The 21450-nt window shown below is 39.8% G+C and overlaps 1 protein-coding gene across 4 annotated transcripts in view; it reads left to right on the forward strand.

The window, feature by feature from the left end:
* The window catches only part of rapgef6 (Rap guanine nucleotide exchange factor (GEF) 6), a 159497-nt gene that overhangs the window by 13101 nt on the left and 124946 nt on the right, over positions 1 to 21450 (forward strand). The window contains exons 1-2 of one of the 4 annotated variants that reach the window (XM_028595454.1): positions 17900 to 17966; positions 18073 to 18084. The exons of the other annotated variants lie outside the window; for them this stretch is intronic. The gene's annotated coding sequence lies outside the window, so the exon portion shown is untranslated. Of the gene's footprint in view, positions 1 to 17899; positions 17967 to 18072; positions 18085 to 21450 lie in introns of those variants that run through there. 4 annotated transcript variants of the gene reach the window in all.

Here is a 21450-nt window from a genome sequence, read left to right on the forward strand (position 1 = left end):
TGGGCTTGAGCTTCTCCTTACACTGCCACCTACAGGTCTGGCATGCTCTTGACTGCATTTACGGCATATATACACGGGTACATATAAACAAACACTTTTCTGAAAACGGAGAGGTTGAAATGTCCGTTTATGAAAATAGCCGGCCACGTGTAAACGTAGCATCAGTCTAGTTCTGTAGGCTACACAATCATGGGGGAGACTGCTGACTTGACAGCTGTCCAAAAGACGACCATTGACACCTTGCAAAAGGAGGGCAAGACACAAAAAGTCATTGCTAAAGAGGCTGGCTGTTCACAGAGCTCTATGTCCAAGCACATTAATAGAGAGGCGAAGGGCAGGAAAAGATGTGTTAGAAAAAAGTGTACAAGCATTAGGGATAACCGCAGCCTGGAGAGGATTGTGAAACCCATTAAAAATGTGGGGGAGATTCACAAAGAGTGGACTGCAGCTGGAGTCAGTGCTTCAAGAACCACCACACACAGACGTTTGCAAGACATGGGTTTCAGCTGTCGCATTCCTTGTGTCAAGCCACTCTTGAACAAGACACAGCGTCAGAAGCGTCTCGCCTGGGCTAAAGACAAAAAGGACTGGACTGCTGCTGAGTGGTCCAAAGTTATGTTCTCTGATGAAAGTAAATTTTGCATTTCCTTTTGGAAATCAAGGTCCCGGAGTCTGGAGGAAGAGAGGAGAGGCACAGAATCCACGTTGCTTGAAGTCCAGTGTAAAGTTTCCAGTCAGTGATGGTTTGGGGTGCCATGTCATCTGCTGGTGTCGGTCCACTGTGTTTTCTGAGTTCCAAGGTCAACGCAGCCGTCTACCAGGAAGTTTTAGAGCACTTCATGCTTCCTGCTGCTGACCAACTTTATGGAGCTGCAGATTTCATTTTCCAACAGGACTTGGCACCTGCACACAGTGTCATAAAAGCTACCAGTACCTGGTTTAAGGACCATGGTATTAATTGGCCAGCAAACTCGCCTGACCTTAACCCTATAGAAAATCGATGGGGTATTGTGAAGAGGAAGATGCGATATGCCAGACCCAACAATGCAGAAGAGCTGAAGGCCACTATCAGAGCAACCTGGGCTCTCATAACACCTGAGCAGTGCCACAGACTGATCGACTCCATGCCACGCCGCATTGCTGCAGTAATTCAGGCAAAGGAGCCCCAACTAAGTATTGAGTGCTGTACATGTTCATACTTTTCATGTTCATACTTTTCAGTTGGCCAACATTTCTAAAAATCCTTTTTTTGTATTGGTCTTATGTAATATTCTAATTTTCAGAGATACTGAATTTGGGATTTTCATTAGTTGTCAGTTATAAGCATCACAATTAAAAGAAATAAACATTTGAAATATATCAGTCTGTGTGTAATGAATGAATATAATATACAAATTTCACTTTTTGAATGGAATTACTGACATAAATCAACTTTTTGATGATATTCTAATCATATGACCAGCAGCTGTATAAGCAGAACACAGTAAAGATGTATGCTCAACCGAACTATGAAATTACACATGATAACTCAGTGGCAGGCTGCAGAAGTAATGTCATGCCATTTTCATTTTCTGCACAAATTATCCATCTTTAAAATGCCATATGACTTGGCAATTTAACCCCCACAATGTTTTTACCTGAATAAATCTACCATTGTTTCTCTTTATTGCTATATAAAACAACATAATAGTGTTTTAACCCATACAACCTGATATCCCACATCTTCAGGTGCTTACAAAATAATACTATAGCTTTTACTCTTATGGCAACTGCCTTTTTTTTTTATATAAAGAGAAATAGTCTAAATGACCATTTAAATATTTGCATTTTAGAGACTCATAGTTGGCAAAAGTGACAGCTATGAGTACATGTTGAAAGTAGAATTAAGTTTAGATATACAAACTTTTTGCATATAAGTCACCAAAATTCTAGTCACCGACAGTCTAGTCCACAGCGACCTGGCTGATGCCAGCAGCTGTGTGTTTCCCTCCAGTAGCTTAGCAGTGCTGGTAGCCTTTAAAACCAGGAAAAGACAATACTTATGCCATATTACGATTTCCAAAATCTAAGACGATAGCTAGTCTTATATCACGATATCAATATAATATCAATATATTGCCCAGCTCTATTTCTGGGACACAGTACATCTATCAGGTGTTAAAAAGCATCAAGAAAGTTAAATTTGGCAATAATGCTCCTAGGGCTGTGTGATGACACCGGAAATCCGTATCCTGGTTAATTCTTACATTTGTCTTATGGATGATAAATGAAACAATATCTTTTTAAATACACTTTTTTACAATCTACTGCTCACAAGATTCTCTGTCCTAATATTGGATGTCTCTTTGGAAAATCACACATTATGTGTCAGAGATACATTTATTTCACGTATTAAGTATTCAGAATTAGGGGGAAAAAAGTAACAAACTGATTATCTTCCCAAATTCAGCTTATGGTAAGAAAAGTGAGAGCTGCTCAAATCAAGACAAAGTTACACTCTCACTCAAAATATAAAGCTTGTGGTTGGGTTGCCTTCTGGCCAACGCAACCATAGGCCCTTCTCTCACTATAGCTCAACTGCAACAAATGATGGGGATATTCCTCTATAATTGATGCCTCCCTTTATCTATTCGGTGAGGGGACTGCCTATCTTTTAAAGCACTGAGCTCTTCTCGCCATGGATGTTATCCCAGATAACACTTGAGATCAGTTCAATCGGCCACTATCGAGGTCTACACGGCAAAACAAACCTGTTCCTTGCCCAACTATCTCTCCAAACACCAAGTTGCAAAAAATGCAAATAAGATGTTTCAATGTTACACACATGTGGCTTCTTGTTGTTGCGGTTTTGACCTTCAGGATCTTGAATACTTTTTGTTTGTTGCCACAGCAATACAATATGTTCCCTTTTGGAGAGTGTTCAGTAGAGCACAGACGGTACATAGGTTTCAAACATCCTGCCCTGTAAATCCCTCAGAGACTGGGCTGTAGTCAACAGCAGCAGCATTCCTCACGGTAGCCAAGCAGTGCTGATACACGAGGGAACACAACCTGGAAAAAGAACTGATGTGCTGTCTTATTTTGATCTTGTCTTTGTGTTTTGCCCATCAAGAGGAAAAAAAATGTCAAGAGCGGGGCAAGGTTAGAGCACAAATTCTCTCCAGAGGTCTGAGCTATTGACAGTGAGTTATGCAGTCTGTTGAGATGAGTCAGGACCACAGATTAAAAATGCTTCTGTGTGTTTGTCTGCGTGGCTATTGTGCGTCATTTCCACTGTTTGTATGCGCGACCGGTCTGTGAGTTGTTTGAGTTTTGTAAAGCAGCGGCACACGCTGACACAATGAGAAGTGATTACGAGGCATGACTAATTCAGAGCCACCGTTTGAAGCTGATATACCTTCCTAAACAGCTCTTTGCAGATTTTCTCCATTTCCATTGTTATCAGTACATTGTGTTTGGCGAATGGGAGTCTTCACTGGTTTATGTTTCGCTGTATAAACAGTTACTGGACATAAGGAGTGTTTATCCTGTCTCTTAGGGCCCTGACGTACCAAGAATATGTTTTGTAACGGGTGTCCTGTGTTTGTGTGAGAGGAAATGACTAGATAATTAACAAAATATTGCAGAGCAAACCTTTTTCATTTCACTGTGAATCTCTAAATGTTCTCGTAATCTGCTCAGATTTACAAATTACAACGCGTAATGTAACATTGAGCTTTTGTTTGCACCGGCTTTGTCATCCCAAGGTCTATAACAGAACATTATCCTGATGAAGCCACAACTCCTGACTGTACCGATCAATGTGACAAAAGTGAATTGACTTGAGTTTGAGTGTTGTTGTTTTTAAAGTTTTTTTTTTTTTTTTTTTTTTGCTGCGCCTTTCACATGTTTTTCATAGATTCTTTGGAAACCACTTTGTAGCTCTTGGCAGAGTGCACAGGTAGAAGGTTATACAAAGAGGCACACCTGCTACACATCCTTCAAGACTTTGTATATATTCTTTAACTATTCCAGCGTGGGGCCATAAAATTGTAGTCTCACCAGGGGATTCCAGCTCAGTGACTATTATTCTTGTATGCGGCCGCACATTATTAGCTGCCATGACATTTTTCTGACCTCGATCCATGGTATCAACTTTTGAAGGGGGCCGATACTTTGCCTTTTGTGTTGTGTCTCTGACCATAGGAAGCTTTTGGGGATGTGAAGTTCTGCTGCTTTACAGAAGGCCACCCCGACTCTACCTCATTCTGCTTCTTCACCCTTCATCACCGCACACAAACATAGCACATTTTGCATATTACGCATCAGTGAGCAATCTTCAATCAGCTTACTATAATAGCGCTTACCCACTGCTAGTACCAGTTCTACTCTACTCGGCTCGGCCGCGGTGCCCTATCCTTCATTTTCCATTGCAGATTTAGTACGTGCAGTGTTTCCCACAGAATAGAAAGCAATTTGTGGCAGCGGGGGTGGGAGGAATACTTATACTTATTTTCGGACTCGCTGTACTGTCCTCCTCTCCTACTTCAATGCTTAACGAATCTATCTCTTTATCTCCGTGACCCCGTCTTTCACTGGTTGAAGCCTAAAAATATTGTAAACAAATTAATAACATAACTAATTCCACTGGTCGGACTGTTGAGCTCTGTTTCAGACTGATACCTCCGGTTCAGACTGGTCCTCATCTTCAACACATGCCTTTTTCAGTCGCCGAAAATACTTTTCAATACTCATCTGGATTGAAGCAACAAACATTCATTGTAAGAGTAAAAAATGACATAACATTATTTATAATAAGTTTATTGAAAAAGAGATTTTATATCTCAATGAGACTAACCTGGTTAAATAAAGGTTAAATTTAAAAAAAAAAAATTTGATTCACAGCTGCTACGTTTAGTGTTTTGACCTCGACAACCCAACTGCATTTTACCGCAAACTTGCGACTAGTTAACTTTCTAAAGCCGGCGCAATCGCTTGTTTGCTAAGAGTTGGGTCGGTGATTGTGAATGTGTGATTGTGTAAAGGTGTTCACAAGATAGATACCAACCTTTCATGAACTTGTGAATTTCGCCAGCCGTCTTCTCTCCTCGATGGAGACAGACGCTGTGTTGACGATGTGCGGCGGCCGGTGTTGATAGTGAGGCGGACCGCCACACATTAGTCTATGTGTGGGAAACACTGATGTGGCTGGTCGTCATAGCGACGCCGCAGGAAACTTCCGTGACCTAACGCAACACAGAACGTGGAAGGTGTGTCGTTTCTGATTTTCGGCATGTGGCTGTTTGCCAGAAGACAAATTTTGTTTCAAAAAGAAGCTGGAGGCAGCAAAAAAACACTGCTGGCTAAACTATTTTAAAATGGCGAGTTTGTTCAGAACACCCCCCATCTGTCGCTAGCTATGATGACGCAGTGATTAGTGACGATTCTCTCCGACCAATCAGTAGTCTGCAGGTTTTCACGTCACCTTTTGGTATCGCCTCAGCTCGCTTGGAACCTCGAGGGGTGTGATACTAAATAAAGCACCTGTTAGCAGGTACCAAAAAAAAGCGAATAGACTCGAGGCGAGTCAAGCAGGTACCATGTAATGGAAAAACACCATAAGTAAGAGCAGCTCTGGTTATTTTACATCTCCATTTCTGGTTTTAAGTCGACATGGCTCAGTTGGAAAAGTTGATGACACCTACTTCAGTGCACCAATCAAAAGTTGCCAATATTTGATCCAAAATCGGTATTTTTTATGATTTTTAACGTTATAGAGAAGTACGTAATATTTCAAAGCAAGTGCTAAGGGGCTATAAGACACTTCCTGAAAATTGTAGTCAAACAGACATAAAATCCGTCATTGTAGTAAAGGGACATGGGTAAGTGGGTAATGGATACAGTTAGGCTTTCTCCTTGGTTGTTTCTGCCAAGTGTGCCACTTCACCCACCACTTTGGCAGGGGCCAACCCAGAAGTGTATGTATGACTCAATCAGTCACTTGGATCACAAAAATACTTCCTGCTTAGCTGTAACTAGCTAAGAAGTCTGCATCAACTGTCAACTCCCATCCATTTGAAATTGACTGGCTGCCAGATGCTTCCATTGAGTGTGATCGAGTCTGGAGCGCTGACAGAAGCAGTGTTGTGGGAGGCCCCTTGTTTGGCAGATCCCACTGTGGAAACACTGAGTCACTGTCCACATTGACTGGCGTCTGCCCTCCGCTTCCCATTCATCTCTGCCCCAACACCTCACCTCTTTCTAAACAAAACCAGGGTGTTAATATTTTATCAGCTATTATTACACAGCCTTTTAGGGGAAAAAAAACAATCGTTTAAATTGTGTTCAAATGCTTTGCTCTGTCTTACTTTGAGTGATATATTGGTGGATGGACCGATTATCTGCCCGTTTTTTGGCAGTTTGCAGATGATCTGTATCAGCATTTTATTTGCCTGATCAACGATAAAGTTAATGAATTAAAAAGTGCGCTACTTTGGCTCGGCTATAGCTCGGTGTCTGTCTCACTGCTTCGGTTTCACTCACCACTGAGTCTGACTTAAGGTCCCGCCCACAACCCTATCGGACTCTCTTTTACTGTGTATTAGGTTGAAAGTTTCTAATTTATTAATAAATAATTACTTAAAGCATTTGAACAAAGTTTTGTGTTGGACATTCCAAAATCTTAATTTTGACCTAAAGATTTTAATTTTAACTGTAAATGCATATCGGTTCCAAAAATCTGTTATTGGTTTCATTAACTACTAATAATCGGTACCTTGAAAAAACAGTATTGGTATTAATGAAAAAGTTGATAGGAAAGTTAGCAATTGTCCACATACATATTTTTGCCTTATTTTGTCTCTTCATTATGGATCTCTTTTAAAAGTTGTACATAAGGTTTAGTATATAAATGTGTAGAGTTTGTGTTGCTAAAAATGTAAATTCTGTTATGCAGGAAAAATGCTAAAGTAGAACAGCATAGGATTTTCTGCTGAACCAGTCTTAAATACATCATTGAAATATTTTGTCTGAAAATCTGATCTTCTTTTTAATCTACTATCCTTATTTCATTTCAACATGTCTCAAACACTGTGCAGCAGTTGACCTGTTATTTTAATATTCAAAAACCGAGATAAGCTAATCTATTGCAGGTGAAGCTAACTTTGGACAGATAAGGGATCATTCCACAGTGTATTGTTAAGTAAAAACAAGACGCTTGCTGCTAGATTTATACGGACAACATTGCTGTCTGAGAGATCGAGGCCAAGTTCATTTGCCTTTCACTTCTCGCATTTTTTTTTTTACAAAAATGAAGCCAGGCTGGAAAGGACAGATTCTTCTACCTTGTCATTGTTTAGTCCTGATGTGTTTGTGCACGCAGTCACTTGTTAACTGGCGCCCTTTTACCAAGTATCCGAATTAGATGTAAAACATACCCATTGCGTAGAAATATGTTCTGGTCTCATTGGTTCATGGATGTTTTGAACATTTTAAGGGACCTCTGTATACTTACATGTTACAGTACAGGAATGTACACTCCATATTAGAGATGCACCGATAGCACGCACACACGGAGTCTTTTTTCTTTCTCTCAACTTCTCCACCGTGTGTCGCGCAAACCCGCTCGCGGTGTGAAGCGTGCCTCCGCGCTATTCTCGCACATGTAGGGAACCTCGTGAATTAACCTGCAACATGTCAGCTGTTTGGAAATTCTTCAGCGTGTGTGCAGAACATAACAAGTTTGCAATATGCAACACCTGCAAGGAAAAAGTAGGGCGTGGAGGGACGACACCAAAAACCAAAAATCACATTTTTTTTGTTGGATATTGGATGTGAAAAGAAGGAAATGGTTCTAACCTGGCACTTTTAGATGTGTGTGAATTTCCCACACCAGGAGTAATTGATATAGTTCTATTTTATAGTGATCCATTATCTGTTACATTTTTTTTCTATGTTCTGTGCAAAATGTTCTATTAAAGAAAAGATAGAAAATAAATATTTGCGTGTGTTGTAAAGTGTTTAGAAAAAAATGACTGAATCGGCCTATTAAGTTGTAATCTGTGCATCTCTACTCCATATATAAGTATTTAATTGAAGTATCTGCAAGTTTGTGCAGTAACCGATGTTCCACTAAAGGCACAGGAAATTGCGAAGTATGCATCTGGAGGCCAACACTGTGATTGAGCAACATATGGTTAACCAGAGCTGGAGTACATGAAATAGTTTGTGAGCATTGTGAAGTATAGATGTATATCCCTGAGGCACGGGTGGTTTGGGTTCCAAAGACTTATGAGTAGTGCAAGTTCTACAAGGTGATGATAAAATGCATGTTGCAAGCACAAGCAACACAACCGCCGTCCTGTCAGGTCGATTATTGAACTATCCATTATTTTGACTCACACATTATTTTGCTCCATCCCTTAGCCACCCATTTTACTCAATTGCTGTCTTAATCACTTTATGAATCACTGGTTTATTCAGTTGTTTATTCCATCCTTTGCATGCTCAATTGCTTAGTCATTTACTCAAATGTTCGCCTCTTGTCCAGTTATTTGCTTGTTTCATTTCAGCAGTCTTTTATTTTTTATTTTTAATCACTCCCTCTTTCACTTGTGTCCCTGCTTGATCAGAAATGAATTCTCTTATTGAATCATTTTGCTGATCATGTCCACGTTGATTCGCGTCTCACTCGTACCCCTTTCACACCGATGGCTCAACCAGGGTTATACCCAGGTCGACTGTGTGATTGAATGGGTAAGCCCTCCTCGATCTACTCGTCTTGGGTGGGTTTGATCAGGGTGGACTAGGGTCGATTTAGCTAACAGCCGGGGCGGGACAAATGATGTGATTGGTTGGAAATGACAGTGGGGCAGTCATCACAGGTCGCCGTACACTTTGAAAAAACAACATCATCATTTTCTCTCACTGTGCTTTATGCTGAGTTTTCACCTGTGACTGATTTTCACAGGCCGCTTCAACAACAGCAGAGCGGAGCAGTTTGATTTATTTCTGAACCGTCCGCTGGCAGTGGGTGTCTGGACGTTCACCTGTCGGCCTTTTGCAGAGCGGTAGCGGAGTTTTACAGGCAAAACTGCCTGTAAAAACCCAGCGTAGAACGTAAACATATGAAAATATGTTTTGTTTAATTCTCTTGGCACAGCCTCTCTCACTCCCTCTCTCTGACACCCGTCTACAGTTCAGTGCAGCTGCTGGGTAGAGTGAATCACCCTCTCTTTTTTTTTTTTTTTTTTTTTTTAAATGAGTCCTGAAGCCAACAAACAAAGCCCAACTTTACTTTTAATGAAATCAAACAAAGAGAAATGTTCTCCCCTCGTCTTAAATATATAAAAATAAAATCAATACTAGAGTAACCTACTTCCTTTTCCTGCTGCTGTAATAACTATGCAGAGGAGGAGAATCGCTCAGCACATAATCATCTGAGAAGTGTTTGATAGTTATTTATTTGTGCTTTAGAACGTAATCACTGCAAAACAATCCTAAAATAAAACAACAAAATAGGAGTTCTGCTGGTATACAGATGGACTGCAGTGTGATGTTCAGCTGTTCACTGAATAGTGATTGTTTACAGGCAGTTGAGGTGAAAAGCCCCGCCCATTTCTAGCACTTAAGGTAATTGTTAAGCATTGTTCCCGGGTTGACCCAGGTGAGCTTTGAATTGTCATGTCATATCAAAAGTCATGACGAGGGATATACCCATGTAGACTGGCTTGGTTTGAATTTCACTTGTTGGGTTGTTCGGTCAACTCCTTTTGCTGACAAGTATGAAAAGAATGCAGAGTGCTCACCTCTGGAATGCCGGGAATGTGACAGCTGGATTTCCTGAACTTTCCCGCCTGTCGCATCACGATTGTAATAAACCGTGAATGAGGAACCCAAACTTGACGGCTCATTCATTATAAAGAAAAGCTACTCCCCCAGAGCATAAGTTGGAGAATGTCTCACCCACGTCCTACCTGCGTGCGTCCAGTATTGAAAATAAAACAGTGTATCGCTCTTGGTGTCTTTTCAATATATTTCAGAGTCGCTATTGTGACACACAGGAAATGTTTTTCTTGAAGGTTTTACAGCCGTTTATATTGAATTGACTGAGTGGCAATGTGTGTGGTACTGGACGATGAAATGTGTGTGTGTGTGTGTGTGTGTGGGGGGGCCTTAATGTGAAAGAGATTAAAAAAGGCTGTGGGGGAGAGAGACTTGGAGGAAGAAATGGGGTCACAAGATTTGTGTTTAATGAGAAACCTTATAATAGAGCTGGGGCATTGCAGACATACAGTATAAGTAGCTTGACTAAAGCTACACTATTATTTAAGTCATGGGAATTTCTTTTATTTTTCTTTGTTGTATATGGCAGGGTTAGATGGCCTAGCCTTCAGTATGTATATTAATATGCCTTCTAGATGTACAGAAACCTTTTTTAGGTTTTTACTGTAAGCAAAGTGCAACAGTGAAAACATTATTGGATAACACACTCAATGATGGTGATTTCAAGTGTTAGACCAAAGGTATTGTTGAAATTAATTTGTACAGTTACAGAAAATTGGATTCACAAAAGTATAGATTAGCTGTCACATCACTTCAGTAACATTGTCCCTTAAATGCCAGGAAGAAAACATAGCATTATCAACAAGTCACTATAGGGTAAGACAGTTAAATTAGTAAACATTAGAGCTTCAGCGATTAGTTGATTTATCAATTAGTCGAGTGACTCGAGTGAGAAAATTAATATGCAACTATTTTAATAACCGATTTAAAAGTTTAAAGTGATTTTTAAAGAAAAGAAGAACACCAAAATCATCTTGTTCCATCTTCTCGAATGTTTGTAGCCTAATTTTTGGTTTTCTTAGACTGCCCTGATTGTTAACTGAATATCTTTGGGTGGTGTACTGTTGGTCGGATAAAACAAGTTATTTGAAGACGTAACCTTGGGCTTTGGGAATTTTTGATGGCCATTTTTCACCATTTTCTGACATTTTGTAGACCAATGACTAATCGATTAATTAAGAACGTAATCAGCAGATTATTCGATAATAAAAATAATTGTTAGTTGCTGCCCCAGTAAACAAAGTCCACAATATATTAAAAGTAAATTCAGTAAAATGTATGTTAGCCCAACAATAAACAGTTAACACTTAGTCTCAACTAGTATAATGGCTATCTTGGTTAGTATTAAACTGATGCAAAAATAAATAGATAAAGGACGCCAAAGATATTTTTCTTAAAACAGCGTTGATTTCATATGGACTTGTGGCTTCCACAGGAACGGGACGCACAATTTTATTTTGAAATACGGGATGATTTCACATTTTAAGGGATGGGCGGCAACCCTAATGTCAGTATTTGCTTGGTTACAGATCTGACAAAAGGCTGGGTGCAGTCAGTTAAGCAGCAATGGACTGGGCCAGTAGATGTTGCTACGGTAACCAAATGTTCAACTGAAACCAACTGCTTGTGGCAGAATAGAAACATTTTCATCTGGGAATATATGACTAGTGTCATTTAATGCATTTTGTGTTTTAAAGTAATGCTGGCTAAGTTGTGTCCTTTGTGTTTAACTACTGTACATGCTGCTCTTATGTGCACAGTGTTTGTCAGCATTTATCACACACTTCTATCGGATCAGTTCATTGCCACTCATTCCATTCTTATCAGAACCATAGCTGACACACAACTACTGGGACATGTCACATCACTTTCTTACAACACTAAAGTTTTCAAAATATTCAAACCCCCGGCATTAATTCATTTAAGAATGTAATGTCTAATTCTTATGCAGATTTGCAAACTAATCTTTTCTACAAACTATATTGGTTTCTTTGGCCTTAATGATTGCCAAAATATTGCTAAATAAAGTACTCTAGCCTAAATGTCTTCTTTTTCATGTTATCTTATTTTATACTATCTATAATGGGTACATGCTTGATAAGTGGCAGCAAACGAGTAAGTAAAAGTCTAACACAGAAAGAAATTAACCAACCATAGTAGCTTACTACTTGTCAGTATTAATTCAGCCAACTTGCAACAAAGAAACAACTTAGCTAGCAGGAGGCCTCTAGTTGAGTGGTGAAAAGATTTGATATTTCCAGTGCTCATGAACTGAGCCAAAGGGCCAGTAGCAACAGGTTGCCTCTGAAACTGCCATTTTAAGCATTTGACATATACAGTATGTATATATATATATATATATATATATATATATATATATATATATACAGTGGGGGAAATAAGTATTTGACCCCTTGCTGATTTTGCAGGTTTGCCCACTTACAAAGAATGCAAAAATCTACAATTTTAATCATATGTACATTCTAACAGTGAAAGACAGAATCCCAAAGAAAATTCCAGAAAATCACATCATATGAATTTATTAAAATTGATAACCATCTGATGAGGAAAAACAAGTATTTGACCCCCTGGACAAACAGCAAGTATTCTGGCTCCTACAAGCCAGTTAGTCTTTCTTTAAGACACAGCCCCAATCCAAACCAATTATCTACATCAAATACACCTGCCTCACCTCGTTACCTGTATAAAAGACACTTGTCAACACCCAAACAACCAGCATCCAAGATCACCACCATGGGCAAGACCAAAGAGCTTTCTCACGGACATCAGGGACAAGATTGTTGATCTGCACAAGGCTGGGATGGGCTACAAGAGAATCGGAAAGCAACTTGGAGAAAAAGATCAACTGTCGGTGCAGTTATCAGGAAATGGAAGAAGCACCACACCACCGCCAACCTCCCTCGGTCTGGGCCTCCACACAAGATCTTGCCTCGTGAGGTGTCCCTGATCATGCGAACGGTGAGGAATCATCCCAAAACCACAAGGGGGAACTGATGAATCAACTGAAGGCAGCTGGGACCACAGTTACAAAAGAAACGTTGGTAACACACTACGCCGTCATGGATTGAAATCCTGCAGCGCCGCGCAAGGTCCCCTGCTCAAGAAGAAACATGTACAGGCCCGCATGAAGTTCGCCATTCACCACCTGGACGACTCAGAAGAGGCCTGGAAGAAGGTGATGTGGTCAGATGAGACCAAAATAGAACTTTTTGGCCTCAACTCAACTCGTCGTGTTTGGAGGGCAAAGAACACCGAGTACAACCCAAAGAACACCATCCCCACCGTCAAGCATGGTGGTGGCAACATCATGCTTTGGGGGTGCTTTTCAGCCAAGGGGCCAGGGACAACTCCATCGTATTGAGGGGAGGATGGGCGGGGCCATGTATTGTGGAATTCTGGGCCGACATCTCCTTCCCTCAGTGAGAGAGCTGAAGATGGGTCGAGGATGGGTGTTTCAGCACGACAACGACCCTAAGCACACCGCCAAAGCAACAAAAGAGTGGCTGAAGAAGAAGCACATCAAGGTTCTGGAGTGGCCTAGCCAGTCTCCAGACCTGAATCCGATTGAAAATCTTTAGAGGGAGCTTAAAATTCGAGTTGCCAGGCAACAACCTCGGAACCTGAATGATTTGGAGGCTGTCTGCAGGGAGGAGTGGGCCAACATCCCTGCCGAAATGTGCATAAACCTTGTCACCAACTATAAAAACCGTTTGACATCTGTGCTGGCCAATAATGGCTTTTCTACAAAATATTAACATGCTGTTTGTCCAGGGGGTCAAATACTTGTTTTTCCTCATCAGATGGTTATCAATTTTAATAAATTCATATGATGTGATTTTCTGGAATTTTCTTTGGGATTCTGTCTTTCACTGTTAGAATGTACATATGATTAAAATTGTAGATTTTTGCATTCTTTGTAAGTGGGCAAACCTGCAAAATCAGCAAGGGGTCAAATACTTATTTCCCCCACTGTATATATATATATATATATATATATATATATATATATATATATATATATATATATATATGATATATCTCTCTCTCTCCATGGTATGACAATGAACATCTTGCGAGACTAAAAACCATCTAAATTGTACAATATTCACTTGTGACTGAATTGATTCATCGCCGGTAACAAAATAAGCAATTTCAAAAGCCATGCGGATTTCCACCCTTGCTCTGTGTAGAAGTCATGAACTGGGAAGTGACTTTGTCTGCTCCCAATTGGAGGTCCAGGTGCCCACCCAGTCCCATTCATTGATAAGGGTTAGATCAGCCCTCAATGGCTGACTGACAGTGTGTTTAGTAGAAGGATAAGTGGGTGTGTTTAGTAGAAGGATAAGTGGGGCTGTAAACATGAGAGAAAGCACATTAACTCAGCAACTGAGCAGACACAGTAGGCATGTCGGAGGAGCAGTTGGAGACACATTGATCTTTCCATGTGGACACAACTTCCACACAAATCCTATGAGACCGTTAAAGTGAGGTTAAGTTTTAGTGATGTCAGTGATCACTTATTGTGTCTGCCATTCGCAATAACAATAATGTGATGACTATGCAAGGTGGACAATAGTATGCTATAATGTGCTTTTGTACTTCATACATTTTCTAAGAAGAAGTTGGACTTCACATCAATGACTTTGAACTTAGAAATAGCAAGAAGCACCAGGTTAGGTCTCTAAATTACCTTTTTTTAAATTTGAGTTCCTATATAATAGCAGCTATAAAAGCTATATTTCAAAAAGATAAAATAAATGGAATCATTTTTTGAAAGAGAGATGACAAACGGATAGTGTGTTCTGTCTTTCCCTATCTGATCTCTAACTAGAGCCTTTCAGACCTGACTTCACTAAACCCGCTTGGTACTGCCGAATTTGAGTTACATTAAGTTTACATTTGAAAAATAATCTGACCCGAGCCCAAAGCTTAGTGCAACAAATCGACCAACTGAACTCTGTTACTCACAACATGCTTTTTTTTGTAATCTTGTAATATAATTAGAGCAATTTTCCCCAAATTAGAAATGTTGTATGTTGACATATGTAAAAGTGTTAGTTTAATATACAGTCCTTAGATTTGCTTTAAATGCTCTTGGATTCAATCTTTATCGGTCACCATGGTTAGATTTGTTTTTCACTAGGGTGGTCTGGACTGCATTAGCCTATTTTTTTTTTCTTCGTTCGCCTGGTTTTCAAGGCAGAAACTATATTTGTCCAAGGGCTGAGAAAGTTTCAAGTACCTAGAGTTGAGTAAGTGAGAGAAATGTTTATTTTGCCAGCCTCTGTGGCCTAATCGGCAGTTGGTGAGCTCAGTCCAATAGTCTTCCATCCAGTCAGTCCACTGTTAACTAGAAATTACATTGGGTTATAGATAAGATACATTTCACTGGCAGGGATTTCTGTGTGTCTGGTGTTTGTATGTGTGTGTCAGTGTAAGGTCGCTGCAAAGGTTTGGCTGTATATGTAACTTTTGTGATAACATAGTGAGTTGGCTTCCGACGTTGTGATTCAATGTGACACACCATGATATTTTCCATGTAACATATTCAAACTATATGTGAATGTTGGCACGTGCTCATTTACAGAGTTATTTTATTGTCTGGGAGACAAGCCGTACAAGTGGATTTGAATAAGACATCTAATGTCCTCTAAATGCCTATGGACTTAAAAAAGTTTTCTCTGATTTTTTTTTTTTTAATCATGTAGTTTTTGCATTTATACTTTTTTTTTTTTTTTTTTTTTTACTTTTGACAATACTACTGTAAAATGCTGTATGCACATTGTCACTTTTTTCTTGCATCTATGAAAATTATACAAATGTTACTTTAGCATCTGTTCTGGGTATACAGATACAGTTTCTAGGCTATGGCTTAACTGCTTACCATGTGCACTAAATCCTTCGTCAGCCACTGTGCCCCCCCACACCCAACATTAATGGTTGCTTTTAGGCCTATCTATCTCTATTTAAGGAAACCTTTAAAGGATGATGGCTGTTTTTTCATCTGACCAGGAATAATAAAGCATACACATGAGTCCCATTTCTTTAGTAGTGGTTACATTTTGCTGATGTTTGTATTGCTCTCACCAGAGAAACCATGCATTCCAGGTTCACCTGGTTCGTACGTGGCCCCGGGGGCTCAAGAAACATGAGGCGTGCACAAAACCAAACCAAACAAAAACCAAATTAATTCCTCAAGTCCCAGAGGCAAGATATAGCTCGCGAGCCCAGCTGTAAGACACTTGGTGCTTTTTGTCTTTTGCAGTCTCAAACGGTCTCCTATGCAAACGCCAAAATAGTTTGAAAGCACAGAGCTACGCTGCTCGCTTCTGATTTATGCAGCAGTGACCGTGTGAGAAGCGGAGCAGAGCTGCCTGTCTGAACAGATTGATGAAAGAGATCAGCTATCTGTTCCATATTTTGGCCCTCTGACAGCCCGCCTGTGGCTATAAGGCCATGTAGACGACAGCGATGCGTAGGCCATGAGGGTGGGTGCATCATCTATTTGAACTTGTGCAAAGAACCAGAGCTGCAGTATTCATTTACATGCTTCTTCCTGTTTGTATTTGCACATTTATGTTTGTGTGCCTGCCTAAAATTAGAAGCCGTCCCTCAAACCTTAGCTATCAGTTGAGCTCTGTCAGGCAGAAAACCTGCAGTAAGTGAGTTCAGCTCAGTACTTGTGTGTCCCGTCCCTAACATCTGCTGACATAAACCTCTCTGGCCGGTGTGTCCTGATGGATAAGGGGATAGTGGGGGAGAAGTTAGAGAGGCAGAAGCATGAAAGACAAATTACTTTCAAATGGTAATGTAAAGCTGAGTAGCTCTAAGTGTCGAACTTTTAAATCTTATAGCTTGAATAATTAAGATTAAATATAGAGAAATGCTAATAGCTGAGTCAACGAGAGCATGTTCCTAAGGTGCAGTTTTCTTGTCGAGCAAGGAAAATGACAGATGAGTACAAAACGAGTTGGTAATGAGAGGGAGTGGAAACACTTAGGAAATTATTTTGATGAGTGTTTTAAGAGTCTTTTAAATTTGTGAAACCCAACAGCTAGTTTGGGAAAGAGGTACAGTGTAATTAGCAGGGATGAACATTCAAATTCCCACAACTTCAAAGCATGAGTGGTAGAATTTTGTATATTTATGGAACATAATAGGCAGTCATCAAAATGTCAGAGGCTAATATTGATGATGGTCTTCATCACTGTGAATATTTCAAGTAGGAATTTTTTTTTCTCATGAATAAAACATTTAGAAAATAGCTTTTTAGCACCTTAAGCCAAAACAACACAACCATTAGGTAACCAACATTCACATATACCAACATGTCTTTAGCCAGTGAAGATGTTTGATAAAGTATGAATGTTCTCTTTTCCCCACTGCCTAAGATAGTTTATTGCAGACACAAAAGGTTCTTAAGACTACTTCATTCATTTCAGCAAAATAAAACTGCAGCTAAGATTACATAAAAGGGTCAGATTTTCCATTTCTGTGTGGCACTGTTTCTGTGCGTATGTGTGGCAGTTTGGTTTGGCTGGTGGAGGGAAGGCAGCTGGTGTGGTGCTCTCTGGGCCAGACTCTCCATCCTCACCACATGTTTTTTTTTTAGTTGAGTGTAAAGGAGGAGCAGATCTTCCCAATACCCATCTCCCAAAGTTGGGGGTTCATAGTACAGCGCTTGTAAAGTGATGATGTGTGTAAAAAGAAAATGTGGTAAACATTTGCCATGCTGCACAGTTGGCATCCTTCCCAGGAAGGGAAATGGTGATTCATCTGATAGACTTATTTCTAACTAACCATCTTCTGAAGAGGAAGTGTTTCTACCCTCTGTTCACTGGGCTATTCAGCTTGTGTTTATCTGTGTTTAGGGTTGTTATTTTCTTCAACTCCACATGTTTTGTTGGTGATTTGACAATCCGCTGCAGTATTGGTGTAATCGTCCCATTCACGTGCTTGTCTGAGTCAGATACAAGTCAAGTTCTCTTTTCTCTCCCTCCCCCCTTCCCGCTGTTTCCATAACCCGCTCCACCACCAGCACCACGACTGTCGTCACTTGGCTTTTCACGAACCCACCTCTTGAGTTTTCATCGTGGAAACTCTCAGGATCCAAGACTTGCACTGTATTTATTTTTTTTTTTTTTGCTTAGCAGACAATTGGCTAGTTTCACTCCACACGCTTTAAAACATTTGCCGAATGATCAGATTTGTGTCTGTATAATTCTGCAGGATCATATTGTGGTAAGAGCTTAATTAATTCTACCTTTGCCTAACTATATTCATGGTACCTTGCACACTTGATTATGTATCTTTAAGGCATATTGTTTCTGCCTGCCTGCTCTACCTGTAAAGCACTCTGGGTCAACTGTTCGTTTAAATGTGCTATATATATAAAATGACTTGACTTGACTTGAAAAAGGTCTCGGTGCGAGCAGTTTTAAGTCCATCTTCTTAACCTGGGTCTGTTCCTGAAAATAGTTTCTCTGAGTAGAAAAGAGGCAGGGAATTGACCAAAAAGAGGGGATTTAAGATGTAAGTGCTGCAAGTGTACTTGAAACCTCACACTGATGCTGACTGACAAGGCTGTACTGTGCAGGGGATTATCAGTGAGCCTCTGTGTTGTATAGATACTGATCCTGTATGGAGTTATGATACTATGGGATCATAGTTGACCTGGTCAGGCCTTGTAGGTTTAAACCATTAAGGCTTTATAAATGTTAACGTTATATCGTGCTTGGTGTTAAGCTTTCACTTTCAGCTGTTTGGGAAAGAGATTGAGCAGCTGTGAGTAATGACCATGGATATCATTTTCTCTTCTGCTGTATTTTATTTGATTCCAACGTGATGTTTTATCAAGAATAAATGTGTAGCTTTCTCCAATAGCTTACAAATGCATTACAGCTGTCATAATCACCACAATATAGTTAACATAACCAGTCAGCTTTAATTAGCAAATGTGTCCTTATCGGCTCCCTTACTCATATGAATTTCATGTCTCAAAACATAAATAAAAATACATTTTTGTCATTTAAACAAAAAAAGGTGCTCCAAAATCAAATCCAATAGTCTACTCTTTGTGGAAAACCTGGTGGTGTTGAGTAGTGTTATGTTTCTTTCATGTATCATGTTCTTTACTTCACTGAATATTTCTCCACACACTCAGGCTCACAGGCTGTCAAGCGCTGTATACACAGCTAACTAGGTGGTGGAACATAAAAACATTGCATAAAGCTAGAGATGGTCTGATACAATTTTTTTCTTCCCAATACCGATTCGGATACCTGAACTTGCGTATCGGCCAATACCGAGTACCGATCCGATACCAGTGTGTCATATATAGGGTTGGGTACCGAAACGTAAACGGTAGTAACGAGATCGAATAAGAACGAAAATTTCGGTGCCTTATTTCGGTGCCTGACTTTACACTACACTCGACAGCAGGTAATGTTAGCCTACCTTTAGCTAGCAGCTGGATTAATCACGGTTAAAGTGCTGACAGCTAACGTTAAACAGTGTAAAGTGTGACTGTATTTCAACACCGGGACGCAACAGTGTGCTCTGCAGCGCAGCAGCTGCCGACGTTGGAAAAACATAGTCTGTGCGTTCACTGAAACTGGTAACCTACAGCTTTGCGATGCATTCAAAGTTGTTGTAAATTACACTTTTCCCACCTGGTGGTTTTTGTCATTCAACAGCAATTTACTGGTGAAATAAGTTATTGTTTATTGTAAGTTATAGTTATTACATTACTAATAAATCATTTATTTTGGCCATATGGCCATATAGTAATAAACAAGTTGTTGTTAAATGTCGCCAACTGTTGTTTAGTACCCTTCTCTTTTTTTTTTTTTTTTTTTTTTTTACTTTCTTAAAAAGTATCTGTTTAGGCACCGGCACCGTTTTAAAAGTAACGATTTAGCACCGGTATCGGAAAAAACCCAAACGATACCCAACTCTAGTCATATATTATATTATGTTTTAACAACTGTATACTACTATCCCTGTATGGATGTGATATGATTTCTATCTTTGTTGTCGGTCTGGCTCAGGTTAAACTCTTAATGTGTGTGAAACATGAACAAACACAAACAATGAACGCCACAGAACTTTCTTTTATTATGCAGTTTGACAGACAGTTATAACGGAAAAAGAACATAAACTACTTTAACGAAGATTTTCTTTAGGACTTTATTACGTGATATCGGATCGGTGCATAAACTCCAGTACTTCCCGATACCAGCGTTTTAGGCAGTATCGGAGCTGATACCGAAACCAGTATCGGTATCGGACCATCTCTACATAAAGCACACAGGCATGAATTTGTCGAACTGATGGGCGTTCAGGCCCTTCAACTGCTTGTCTGACTTTTCTTTTAATCCTTGTGTTGACTTAGGGTCAAATTAACCCGTTTTCAATTTTTATTTTATATCAGAAAATATGGGACGCAGAAATAAGCACTGAAAATGTAAAGAAGAAATATGTTACAATTTAAAACGTTGAGAAAAGCAAAAACAAACTGTGAAAAAAGGTGTCAAAAACGTCGAAAAAAACCTTTTCAAAGGTTGACGGGAAGACCACACACGGGTTAAATAACGAGCATACATGTAGATAGCTACTTAAGCTCATTCTCCATCTAATTCCATTGACTTACCGGCTCACTTAGGTTTATAGTACAGGGAGCACTCATGCTGAATCCCCATCTCATGCAACTCTGACAAGCTGACTGCAGTCCCTGTGTCCATTACTGAAACTCAAACGGAGCATCTCCATTCTGTGCAGATGTAAGGGGGGCTTACAGTACCATGTTTATAGAGTAGAGTTGACTTGTTCCTATTGTATACAAGCTAAGCATCGGGAAGTTTTGTAGGATGCTGTAACGTCAGTGGTATCCCACAGAGACACTTAATGTACATTTTTTTTGTTTCAAGCATGCAGGGCTGTGTGGTTTTTGTATGCAGACCATGTCATAATATTTAAATGTACAAGCTAAATGGCTGTTATACAGGACTTTAATATTCATCCCATTTGATCCACCATTTTACATGCATCCTCAGTGATTTACTTTACCTTTTTTATAGATGTGCATTCATGTGCAATGTATAGAGCTTCATTCCAACTCAAACTTTCAACCATTTTCTACTCGTATTAAATAATGGCTAATGAGGTACAATCAACTGTGTCTGTGTGGTTTAAAGAGATGTACTGATGCATTTCTCTAAGCAACTTTACATCCTCTTCTGCCAAGCTGTTTTACTTTCTCATATACAAATCGCAAGATATATAATTATAATATATACAACTAGAGACTTTTCGGAGTATTCTGAATATACTGTACACAAAAGCGTTTTGGTCCCTGACTTTAAGCCCTGTTATGCTGTAGCCTAGCACAATGTTGACACTTAAGCTTGGGGAGTCAGTAGTCTATGTAATGTAAATGTTAAAAGGCTGGCTGTGCAGGCAGAATGTTAGCCAAGCTGGTTGTTCTGTTGGCTTGAATGGACGTGTTGTATCGTCTGTCTACAATATCCTCTCTGTGTCAGTGACCGACTCGACTGGCATAATGTACATTCTGGTGGAGGTGGGCGTGGGCAGAGGGGTGATTGAACT

Source organism: Perca flavescens, chromosome 13, assembly GCF_004354835.1.
Source record: "Perca flavescens isolate YP-PL-M2 chromosome 13, PFLA_1.0, whole genome shotgun sequence".
NCBI lineage: Eukaryota > Metazoa > Chordata > Actinopteri > Perciformes > Percidae > Perca > Perca flavescens.